The sequence below is a fragment of the Rhinoderma darwinii genome, chromosome 4, assembly GCF_050947455.1.
Source record: "Rhinoderma darwinii isolate aRhiDar2 chromosome 4, aRhiDar2.hap1, whole genome shotgun sequence".
Lineage (NCBI taxonomy): Eukaryota > Metazoa > Chordata > Amphibia > Anura > Rhinodermatidae > Rhinoderma > Rhinoderma darwinii.
The window spans coordinates 355,423,119-355,435,872 of NC_134690.1; the positions used below are offsets into that span (position 1 = coordinate 355,423,119).

General features: G+C 40.0%; 1 protein-coding gene across 1 annotated transcript in view; it reads left to right on the top strand.

The window, feature by feature from the left end:
- The window catches only part of CCDC85A (coiled-coil domain containing 85A), a 234,243-nt gene that overhangs the window by 42,348 nt on the left and 179,141 nt on the right, over positions 1–12,754 (top strand). The window lies entirely within an intron of this gene.

Here is a 12,754-nt window from a genome sequence, read left to right on the forward strand (position 1 = left end):
GCTGCTGTGCAATGTAGCAAAGGTTTTGACATGCATCTACCTATTCCCGCCTCTATATATATATCCTAAGTAGTCATATGTTTTAGGCCTATGCATGCAGGTCTTTATATATAAAGACTTCTAGTAATTAGACTATTTTATGTACAGATGCCCGCATAGGTCTAGAATTGTGTGCTGGCTATATGTGTAGCGTATACATTGAAGAAGTGCCATCAAACGTGTGCCCCAAACATATCCAACTTTATTTCTATACATCTGCCATTGACTCCCATTCTAAAAAAAAAAAAGTATTCCAAGGACATTCTTTTAACAGATGGTCTGGCAATAGAACTCTATGGGCACATTAGGAGTATATATAGCGCAGGGCCCATTCTAGCGTTTCTGCTGCCTGAGGCGAAAATTTAAATGGTGCCCCCCAGATCTTGATCTTGTGGATGCCTGTTGCCTTGTTCTCCCATGGCATGCGTGCTGCAGCGATGAGCCGGGCAGAGTACACCTCATTGTGCGGTGCGTGCCCAAGTAGTACAAGTCAATGGTGCATCCGAGAAAGTTGGAGGAGGCTGTTAGTGATGTATATCAGCCAGGGGATGTCAATCAAGCATGGAAAGGTGGGTTTGGAGGTAGGGCTATGTGACTTTTCAGGATAGCGGCACCGACCCATGACACTTTAATAAGTAATTAGCATATAGTGTGCGCTGTTTTAAAAGTTGATTTTATAGATTTTGCTGCATCTGAAAAAAGCATACTAGGGAATATTTGGAAATATTTTCAGGTCATGTTTCACCACATGGTGGCAATTCCAGGGGTTAAAACTACTTAACAGGTTCCCATTAAATATACAATGAATTGAAAACAATTCCATCTGCCCTGCAATTTTGTTATTATAAACATATCCTATATAATTACAGCACCAAAACCAAGCTCATACATATACAGGGCACCAGAACAAAACTCTGTACATAAATACAGCACCAGAACAAATATCAGTAAATAAATACAGCACCAGAACCAAGCTCAGTACATATATATAACACCAGAACCAAACTCAGTACATAAACACAGCACCAGAACAAAGCTCAGTACATATATACAACACCAGATGCATGCTCAGTACATAAATACAGCACCAGAACAAAGCTCAGTACGTATATACTGCACCAGAACCAAGCTCGGTACATAAATACAAGACCAGGAACAAGATGTGTACATATATACAACATCAGAACCAAGGTCAGTACATAAATACAGTACCACAACCAAGCTCAGTACAAATATACAGCACCAGAACTAAACTCGGTACATAAATACTACACCAGAACAAAGCTCATAACAAAGATACAGTACCAGAACCAAGATCAGTACTTATATACAACACCAGAACCAAGCTCAGTATATAAATACAGTACTAGAACCAATCTCAGTACATAAATACAGCACCAGAACAAAGCTCAGTACATAAATACAGCACCAGAACAAAGCTCAGTATATATATACAACACCAGAACCAATCTCAGTACATAAATACAGTACCATAACCAAGCTCAGTACAAATATACAGCAGCAGAACCATGCTCAGTACATACATACAGCACCAGAACCACGCTCAGTACATAAATATAGTACCAGAACAAAGCTCAGTACAAATATACTGCACCATAACCAAACTCAGTACATAAATATTACACCAGAACAAAGCTCATAAAATAAATACAGTACCGGAAACAAGATAAGTACCTATATACAACACCAGAACAAAGCTCAGTACATCAATACAACACCAGAACCAAGCTCAGTACATCAATACAGCACCAGAACAAAGCTCAGCACATATATAAAAAAACAGAACCATACTCAGAACATAAATACAGTACCAGAACCAAGCTCAGTACAAATATAGAGCAGCAGAACAAAGCTCAGTACATAAATACAGCACCAGAAACAAGCTCAGTACATATATACAACACCAGAACCACGCTCAGTACATAAATACAGTACCAGAACCAAGCTCAGTACAAATATACAGCTCCAGAACAAAACTCAGTACATAAATACTACACCAGAACAAAGATCATAAAATAAATACAGTACCAGAAGCAAGATCAGTACTTATATACAACACCAGATCCAAGCTCAGTACATCAATACAGCACCAGAACGAAGCTCAGCACATATATACAACACCAGATCCAAGCTCAGAAAATATATATACAGCAGCAGAACCAAGATCAGTACATAAATACTACACCAGAACCAAGCTCAGTACATAAATACAGTGCAAGAACCAAGATCAGTATATAGTTAAAACCAGAACCAAGCTCAGTACATAAACACTGTACCAGGTCCAAGTTCAGTACATATATACAACACCAGAACCAAGCTCACATACATAAATACAACACCAGCACAAATACAGCTCAATTTAGTGCAACCCCTGCCGTATAGGTTTGTACGGCGTAAAACTACAGCTCCCAGCATGGCCCAAACAATGGTAAGGATATGCTGGGAATTGCTGCGTCACAAAAAAAAAATCTTACCACCCATCATCTTGTTGCAGATCATACAGTGACTACAGTACTGATTAAGGCAGAATAAACATTTACATTAAGTGACTAACAGGTGACGTCTGCTCAGATTCTAGTTGTTTTTTTCCTCGTTTCTTCTTCATCCGATCTAGACCTCTATGACGGCTTCTCCTGGCCACTGCCCATTTCTACGGTTTGCCACTCAGAAGTCTTCAGCTTCTCATTTTTTTTTAAACATTTCTGCACCTATAAACGAAGATAAAATTCTCATGGTGCCACAAACTACGCCCCTAAATATAATAGTGCCATAAAATACACCTCTAACTATAATAGTGCCATACATTGTGTCCCTGATTATAATAGCACCATACAATGTGTCCCGCCACACACAGTGCCCCCTGTAGATAGTGTCCCCCCATAGATCCCCCTGTAGATAGTGGCCCACTTATAGAGCCCCCTTGTAGACAGTGTCCCACATAGAGTCCCCTGTATACAGTGCCCCACATAAAGCTACCCATAGACAGTGCCCCACATAAAGCTACCTGTAGACAGTGCTCCACATATATAGTGCCCCCTATGGAGCCTTCTGTAGAAACTGCCCCATAGAGCCCCCTGTAGATAGTGCCTCATAGAGCCCCCCTGTAATTAGTACACCACATATAGCCCCCCTGTAGATAGTGCCTTACATATAGCCTCCTGTAGATAGTGCTCCACACATAGCCCCCTGTAGATAGTGCCACACATATAGCCCTCCTCTCTAGATAGTGCCCCACATATAGCCCTCCCCTCTAGATAGTGCCCCACATATAGCCCCCCCCTCTAGATAGTGTCCCAAATATAGCCCCCTATGTAGATTGTGCCCCACATACAGCCCCCCTGTAGATAGAGCCCCCCTTGTAGATAATGCCACTCACACTTTTAAGAGAAAACAAAACTTTACATACTCACCTGATCCCGTTTCCGCGCTGTTCTCTTGAAATGCAGGCCTGCTCGGGCTGAACGACACAAGTGTCGCGATGACGTCATCGTGCCGCTTGCATCGTTAAAAATGCTGAATGGCAGGGCAAATCATTCTGCCCTGCCAATCATCACCTTTCAGCGATGCAAGCGGAGCGATGATGTCATCGCGTCGCTTGCGTCTTTCCAAGGTGCTGATTGGCAAGGTGCCTTGCCATTCAACGACGCAAGTGGTGAGATTAAGTCATCGTGCCGCTTGCATCACTGAAAGGCACTGAATGGCAGGGCACGGAACGTTTATGCATGTAATTGTAAATGTCTATAGGACGCAGATACAATTATGGTGCAGAAGGGGGTTTTGAGAATCTCATCTCGTCTCATGGACGGTGCGGCCCTTACGTAGCATTTGAATGTGGTGTCAATAGATCCTATAATAATACCTGTTAAAGAAAAAGTTGCACAAACACTCAAGTATTATTTCAAATGAAATGCTATAGAACAAAAGTAACCAAGGTCGCAAGTCATTTTTAAATATGACAGGTGGTGTTAAGTCAGACTGACTCTTAAAAGGGAAACAGCTTATTGAAGATATGGCCCTTACCCTAGTGTTTAATGCCAGTGATATGGTTTTAACCTTGGTACCAATACATCGCTTGTCACACTAATGCATAATAGTATATAGAGCCACCACATGCAGAGGGACTGATAACTTAAGTGTAGCTCGACCCGTTGGTTGGGGAATAGGAGTCGTGTCCCTACAGACAGTCAATGAAGGTCATAATGCCTATAGAAGAAGCAAGCTTATCGTGTTGGGCTGATATGTGGAAAAAAAAAAGAATCTAAAAATGTCTTGTCTCCTGGAGCAGATAATAAAACTGGAAGAGACATTTAAAAGGTCATTGTCTGATTTATGCTTTGATCAACTTACTAACATTAAGTGTGAGTTAAAAAGTTTACTGGATTAGAAAAAAGGAAAATTTTACCTTTCATGTCAACATAAATATTAAGCGAACGGAAATAACGCAACGAAGTTCATATGAGAAGTAAGAAGCCAGCTTCTTATATTAAATATTAAACTACATTCTGGTCAATGTAAAACGTTTTCAGGGTCATTGATAATGTAAAAAAAAGACAGCACAGAGGTAATAAGGTCCAAAGAAAACCTCTAACTCTACCTTCCTTAACTACTTACAATCCTTTGTAACCGTTTTAACTATAATATTTCCTTTTAGAGGTAAATTCCCTGGGGCAGACAGCTTTCCTCTGCTATATTATATTACTTTTAAAAATATCCTGGACCCTCACTGTAACATCCTTCTAATGTAGCATTAGTGGGCATGCAATGCCTTATTCAGATGCACAAATACCTACTACACACAAGGATGGTGCAGACTCAGCTAATTGTGCTGAGCGATAACTTTAGACTTACCCGTTTTAAATATAACGTATGTAAAGGTTGGTTGAGAACAGAGAGAACAAAAAGGCGCTACATAGGGTGAGTATGTCAGATTAGCAATGGCTTTCTCTGTTAGGTATAGTAAAAGGAGGCTCACCTTTAGGGGATGTGCATGGATAGGCACAACCCTTTTTCGGAGCCAGTTGGTTAGGAATGATGCTGCTGGTGCCGTAATCCCTAGAGTGTCAGGTGCCAACCTCGCCGGCGAGTAAATGCAGGTAGATAAAAACAATGGGAACCAGGTGGGATCTAGATAGTGCCCCACATATAGCCCTCCCCTCTAGATAGTGCCCCATATATAGCCCTCCCCTCAGTCTAGATAAATCCAACACCACTGATCATCCGAGGCTCTTACATAAGAGCTGCCATAGCGCTCATTACTACCCCATTCCCCCCCGCCCCCCCTCCTTATCTCTCCCTATTCGTGCATAAATTATCAGGTCTCATAAACTTAACCACGCCCCCAGGGAGGCCCTGGCGCCAATTTCAAGGACTTATTTAAATACACAAGTTAGCTACACCATACACTTCATGGTCTCATGTTTACTTGATAAAGGGGTTCTGTTTCCCCGAAACACGTTATACCGCAAGAGACCCTCTCTCTTTTGTATGTACATTTTATTATGATCTATTGTTTTAGACAATAAATTATATATTTTTTCAAAAAACTTGTTGGACTCGTGGAAGTATTGCGCCTGGATGGTGTCTCTTTTTCACAGTGGATCCCACCTGGTTCCCATTGTTTTTATCTACCTCCATATATATATTGGCAACTAGAATGAAACAATTCTTAGTCTTTATACACACCATGATTGGCCATTCAGTTGACATTATACATTTGGAAAATAAAAAGTACCAATAGACTTCTATGGAGTATATTTTGATGTCTTTTTGGCATATGTCTGTCAGATTTACATCTAAATATTATTATTTTTTTTTACTGTATAGAAAACTGTAGGCTGCCATATTTTTCAAATCAACAGTAAACTAACGGTATAATTTTTTTTTTAAAAAGTTCTGTCTGGTATTCACCGAATGCTCTGGCCACTTCATTTTATTATGTGGTGGTGGTACTAGTAGTTTGTAGACAAAGGTTTGGAGAATAAAGGTTCCGCTTGGACTCCCCTCTATAAACCAGAATGGAAATTCTAACTAATGACCACCTTATTTGACCATCTAAAAAACAATAATACTCTACTGGCTCATCTGCCATTCACTTGTGGACTTAAGTGGATGTGTCACCTGAATATGCTTTCCTATGTAAGGACAGCATATTACAGGGACAGGTCCACTCTCCCATTGCCCAAACGGCACAAAACATATTGTGCTGTTTGACTAATAGGAGCAATTAAAGAATACAGCGAACTCATAGTTATGAGTCTAGTGTATTGATGTGGCAATCATACACAGAAGCCAGCTTTCAATCACTGTAAGGGGGGCAAGGAGAGGCGGCGCGAGCGCTTCCTTCATGAATATACCGGACTTATAACTATGAGTACCTGTATTCTTTTATCACTTCTATTAGCCAAACGGCATCATATTTTTTTCTTGCCACTTGGACTAATAGTAGAGCATCCCTGTCCCTGTAGGATGATGCCCTTACATAAGGCAGCATATTCAGGTGACAAATTTGCTTTTATTATATAACATGTATATTCATACCAACTTACACAGTATGCACACTCCTAACTTCTACCTTCTTTATATTTATTTTTCCTTTCAGCTATGTGTATTTGATCATGTGAAATGTTAGTTATAATTCAACTTTCAACGTGGATAAGGACTTAATGCTCTATATTCATGAAACCTTAAAAAGAAATATATGAAAAAAAAAAGAAAGTGGGCTAAAATTCTTCAACAACAATGTGAAAGACTGGTGCAACCAACTATTAATTTTAAAGAGGGCAATTACTTTTTTACATCTTGGAGATAGGAGTGCATGTGCACTTTGTGCTCTACCGCGGAAATAGTTCAAACCTGTGTTATGTGTTTACTTTGGTTCCCGAAGTCTAATATTAAATTTTATCAAACCTTTCATGGTAAAAATATGAAATAGTGGGACTATCTGGAAAACAAACCTTTTCATGTTTCTTTTAACTGCTTAACGACACATAACGTGTACACTCCTACATACTCGCCATGCTAATCTCATGAGCACAGCAAGTGTGATTGTGTGATCAGGCAAGGGACAACTGCATAGCTGCAGCCCCGATCTGAAGGCCTAAATTGGAGAAACCTCTGATCTCCGCCGTTAACCTCTTGAATGCCACGATCAAATGTGATCACGGCATGCAAGGGGAAAGAGTGAGGGAGGGACTCCCCTTTGATCGTGTTACAGGGAATACCTGTGATGCGATCGAGGAACATACCTTCTTTGGGCAGATGACCCAGGGTCCATTGTAGAACTCCAGGGCTGTCTAACCATATTTCCTGCTGTTAGGGCATACTTAGGTATGCCCCAGGGGCATTGCTGGGTCTTAAAAGATCAGGGTCACAAGCCCCCCAAGACATATGTTTACCCCCCTGAAAAAAATATTTTTTTTTACATACATATCGTGATATCGGATATAGCATATCTATAAGACTAATGCCTCTATAGCTACAGAACTGGATAGAATTGTCTCAGCAGACTTTATCACATAAGATAGGCTTAGATATAGGGCCCAGCTTGCTGACATTGCGGCTCCAGCTCTGGACCCAGGAAAGGTAAGATAATAATTGCTTATGAGCTACTATTTTTTTTTCGTGCTTGTATTTTTTACAGGTTCTGTTGTTGGACTACTTCGGATTCGAAGACTACTTCAATGTCGGCATTTTTTGTATTCACAATAAAATGGTTAACGAGGTTCGTGTGTTGTTTTTTTATTTCAATAAAATATTTTTTCTATGTGTTGTATTTTTTTAAACTTTATTACTACCGCCTTAGAAATGGCTACTGGCTGATTGACAGCATTTATTACTAAGTCGGGGCTTAATATTAGCTGGTGAAAAGGTTAACACTAACCCCCCCATTGTTACCCCGGTACTCATCGCCACCAGTGGTGCCAGTAAGAGCCCAGTACGATACAGTACCCGAACATCTGTTGAGATGGTGGGGCACCGTGGCGGCCGCTGGCTGGTATTATTACTCTGGGAAAGCCCAAAAACAGTGGGCCTTCCCACCATAGTAATGCTAGCCTGCTGCTGCTATGTTGTATCTGGCTAGTTATGAAAAATAGGGGGGACCCCACATCGTTTTTTTCTAATTATTGTTATTTTTAATTTTTTTTAAATGATGTGGGGTCCCCCATTTTTCATAACCAGCCAGCTAGAACATAGCAGCAGCAAGCTAGCATTACCAGGGTGGGAAGACCCACAGTTTTTGGGCTTTGCCAGCCTAATAATACCAGCCTGCGGCTGCCCCAGTTCACGGCCATGACTACAGATGGTCGGGTACTGGATCGCACCCGGCTCTTCCGAGCAACCCTGGTGGCAGTGGGTACCGGGGTAATAATGGGCGATTAGTGTTAGCCTGTTCACAGCTAACACTATGCCTCGTCTTAGTAATGGATGCTATCAATCAGCCAGCGGCCATTAATAAGGCAGTAGTAATAAAGTTTTAAAAAAATACAAAGACATAGAAAAAATATTTTATTGAAGTAAAAAAAAAAACACAACCCTCGTTAACCATTTTATTGAAAATACAAAAAAGCCATCATCGAAGTAGTCCTCGAATCGGACGTAGTCCAACATCCGAACCTGCAAAAAAAGCACAAACACAAAAATAAACTTTAGTAACACATGTGGTAGGCTTAGATACAGGACCCATCAGACAGGATCACACATGGGCCATGTATCTAAGCCTACTATGTGGTAGACTTTATCGCTATCTATCGTCACGACGTTGTGCGTGACGCAGAGTTGTGACATTATGACATGAGAAGATGTCAGAACCTCTGCTGTGCTTGGGAACGAGGAGGGTAAGTATATTGTTATCACTATAGTAACAGGGGCCCATGTATTTTATTACATAGGCCCCAGTTACAATAGTAACTTTTTATAGATGCGGTGCGGGGGCTCGGTAGCAATTCTGAACACCCTATAGCTACGCCATTATGTGGCAGTCGCCCAGGGATCCAAAGATTTGGACCCCAAAAGCCCAGTGCTAGCGACGCCACTGGTCTGCCCTGTACTATCGGTACACAGGGTATTGTACTGGTATATGCATAAATGCCAGTATCTTAAAGTAAAAACATAAAAATCAACCTATAGGATTAAAAAAAATAAAAAATAAAAAAAATCTGTAAAAAATATGCACAACAAATTCCCATTTTTTACAATAAATAAACTTTATTAAATATAAGTCTCAAAACACCAAATTATATACAAATATTTGGTATCGTCATAACCGCAACAACCTGCAGAACAAATTTATAGCATCATTTGAGATGATCGGTGTGCTTGTGACCTTCCAAGGTTGTGAAGCATAGCAGGTAGTTGGTATGGGGGAGAGATGTGGAGACGGTTTATGTTTAATTTAAATTATTAAACCCCTTTTCGAATAGCATATTAAGGTATTCTGAAATAATAGATAGGAGTCTCTCATTCTTTTACCCTTCATCCACCATCCAAAAGAGAGCTCGGCTGCAAGGAGTGTCTCCCTCCCTTTTGACACATCTGTATATTACAAGGACAGCCCATTGATTTCAATAGGCATTATGCCACATACCCCCCCTTTTATCGATCAGACATAAAAAAATAAAAGATATTTACTCAGCTCTTGTCTTGTCCACAGGTGTCCGGTTCCGGATCCCCTCAGGCTGCTACAGCAAGCCACAGTGCATTCAAGGTCCTGACGGCAGACAGTGCTAGGACGTTATATGCGACGCAGCACATTTCTTTGTTGTAGGCTACATCGCATACAATGTCCTGTCACTGCCCAGCGTCAGGACCTTGTAAGCGGCGCGACATAGATCTTTGGCGGGATATAATCCGACAGCCTGCGGGTTCTTCCCCTCTGGGCCCAGTCGTGATCGACGCACCCCTGCGATTTTGATCGTTACGCTGGTGGCACAATGTAGTGCTTTTTTTCCCCTGTGGTGGCGCTGCTGGGAATTAAACACTTGCTGACATGTTCCCCTGCAGATGACAGCTGATTGCTTGGGTCTCAGCAGCAGGACAGCCTTTAATCACCTATTTTTTTAGCAAAGATGTAACTCTCAGTTAGAATTATACACGATGTAGGGTGTCACAGAAAAGCCTTCTGATATTTTCTCATGCATTAACTTATTATAAATGAGTGATTACTTGGATCCCATTTGGTAATTATTCACTTTTTGTGAACAGAGCTGATAGATAAGTAAGTTTTGGATGATAATTATTTGTCATGGATATTTTAAAATGTGAACATTTTAATCCAGAGAATTCCTTTGAGCGGTTAAGAGTGCTTTCATTTGTTATCAAGTCAGGGAGAATATAAAGATAAAAATACAAAATGATTCCCTCTGAATCGTTTAATATAAATCTGTCTTTTGCCTCAATATATGGTATTACCCTTTCATCTAAATTTATATTCTTTTTCTGTCTTTCTCTCACTGTTATTAAAGCCCTTAAGTCTTTTATGATGCAGCTCATTCACTTCTGAAAAATGTTTTCCAACTGTGTTTTTTATTATATGCAGTAAATTTGTGCAAAGCAACACTTATCTTAGTATTTTTCCTATACCCAATGATGCATTGAGGCCAAGCGTATGCTGTTTAATAGAAGTTATTTATTAATATGTCATTCAAGTTACAGTTTGATATAACTAGCAATTAGAATCTAGATATTAATATTTTGGCATCCCAAAGAATGCGTATTAATAAATAGTACAAAAAGCAATAGATTTTAAATCAGTATTACAACTAATAAAGCTTATTTTTATAATGAAAAGTTACATAACTTTTTCATGGTTAAAGATCTCTGCCTGCAGTCTTTCAAACGGAATCTTCATTGTTTACTTCCAGTGGAAAAAAATCGGTCCTGGTCATGCGAGGGACAGACAAGTGCTCGGCTCGATACTGGGCACAGGTCTGATAACTTTACTGAAGTGGAAATGCGTGATCATCAAGTGACCATGACGTTTTTTATCCACTTGATGTAAGAAAGGAAGGTTCCCATTGAATGACTGCAAACAGAGATTTTGAAAACCGTGAGGACTTAACTCAGAAAATATATTGGAAAATTGTATTTATTTGACACATCAGTATGCAGCCAAAACAACACTAAATAACAGGAAAATTGGCTTTCTATAATTGTATCACTTGGAAAAGAATGACAGGAAGGTATAAATTCTACATAGAAGTCGATAATGGTGATACATTAGCATAGTACATACTGTAACAGTAACAAATGACGTAAACCAAAAAAAGCGGCTGGTTACTACAAAATATAGAGATCAAACAGTGAACCCAGTCAGCTATAAATGGGGAATATGTAAATAGGTGTAAAAAAAAAATTAAGACAAGAAACCCTATAATGCGTTTTCAAATGGATGGGCCGGAAGGAACCTCAACAAAAAAGAATTAACAAATTGTATCCCATTATAAGAAAATAAATAGATACTATACAGTGCTCTGATGTAGGAAAAAAATGACTCTTCATAATAGGAGTTCAGCTGTTCTTGTGAATGAAAATCTTTAAATTATACATACAGTACTGTATTTCAGGATCAGTGTTAGACTTTGTTCACATCTGCGTTGGGGTCCTGTTATGACGTTCTGTCTGAGCTTTCCGTCAGAACGGCACCCTGAACTGACACAAACTGACACAGACGGAAACCAGAGGTTTTTGTTTCCATCACCATTGATTTTAATGATGACGGATCCGGTGCCCTTGGTTTCCATTTGTCTCTGTTGTGCACTGGAACCGTAGTCGACTACGCTATTGCTTCCGGCAAAACGACGGGTCCGGTGCACAACAGAGACAAACGGAAACCATGGGCACCGGATCCATCACCATTGAAATCAAGGTGTAAAAGTCAACAGTTATTATTTCAATGACAAAACCACAAATTTTGCTTGCCATTGAAATCCATATACAGGGTGGGCCATTTATATGGATACACCTAAATAAAATGGGAATGGTTGGTGATATTAACTTCCTGTTTGTCGCACATTAGTATATGGGAGGGGGGAACTTTTCAAGCTGGGTGTTGACCATGGCGGCCATTTTGAAGTCGGCCATTTTGTATCCAACTTTAGTTTTTCAATGGGAAGAGGGTCATGTGACACATCAAACTTATCGAGAATTTCACAAGAAAAACAATGGTGTGCTTGGTTTTAACGTTACTTTATTCTTTCATGAGTTATTTACAAGTTTCTGACCACTTAAAAAATGTGTTCAAAGTGCTGCCCATTGTGTTGGATTGTCAATGCAGCCCTCTTCTCCCACTCTTCACACACTGATAGCAACACTGCAGAAGAAATGCTAGCACAGGCTGTATAAATTTCCAGTCACAGGCTTTCTTGCACCTGTATACACGTTTTGTTTCATTTTGTTGGAATGTGCTGTTCAAACTTTTGTGTTGTTTATGTGATTCATATATGTAGGGTTAGTGATTGCCTCCATTTTTTGATCTTGCACTTCTCCCATTCTGCCCTGGGTGATTTTAAATAGTTTAATGCTGGTTCCTACCATCCCCAGATATATGTAGGTTTAGTCCCAGTTCTGGGTGTATGTTCAGCGTAGGTTCCCACCTTATAGAGGTCACCTTGTCATGGCAGGTAAGCTCACACAATTTGATCAAAATGTGTGCTAAGGACCTCACTATTGTAAGTAGATTTAGCAGTAATGCATATTT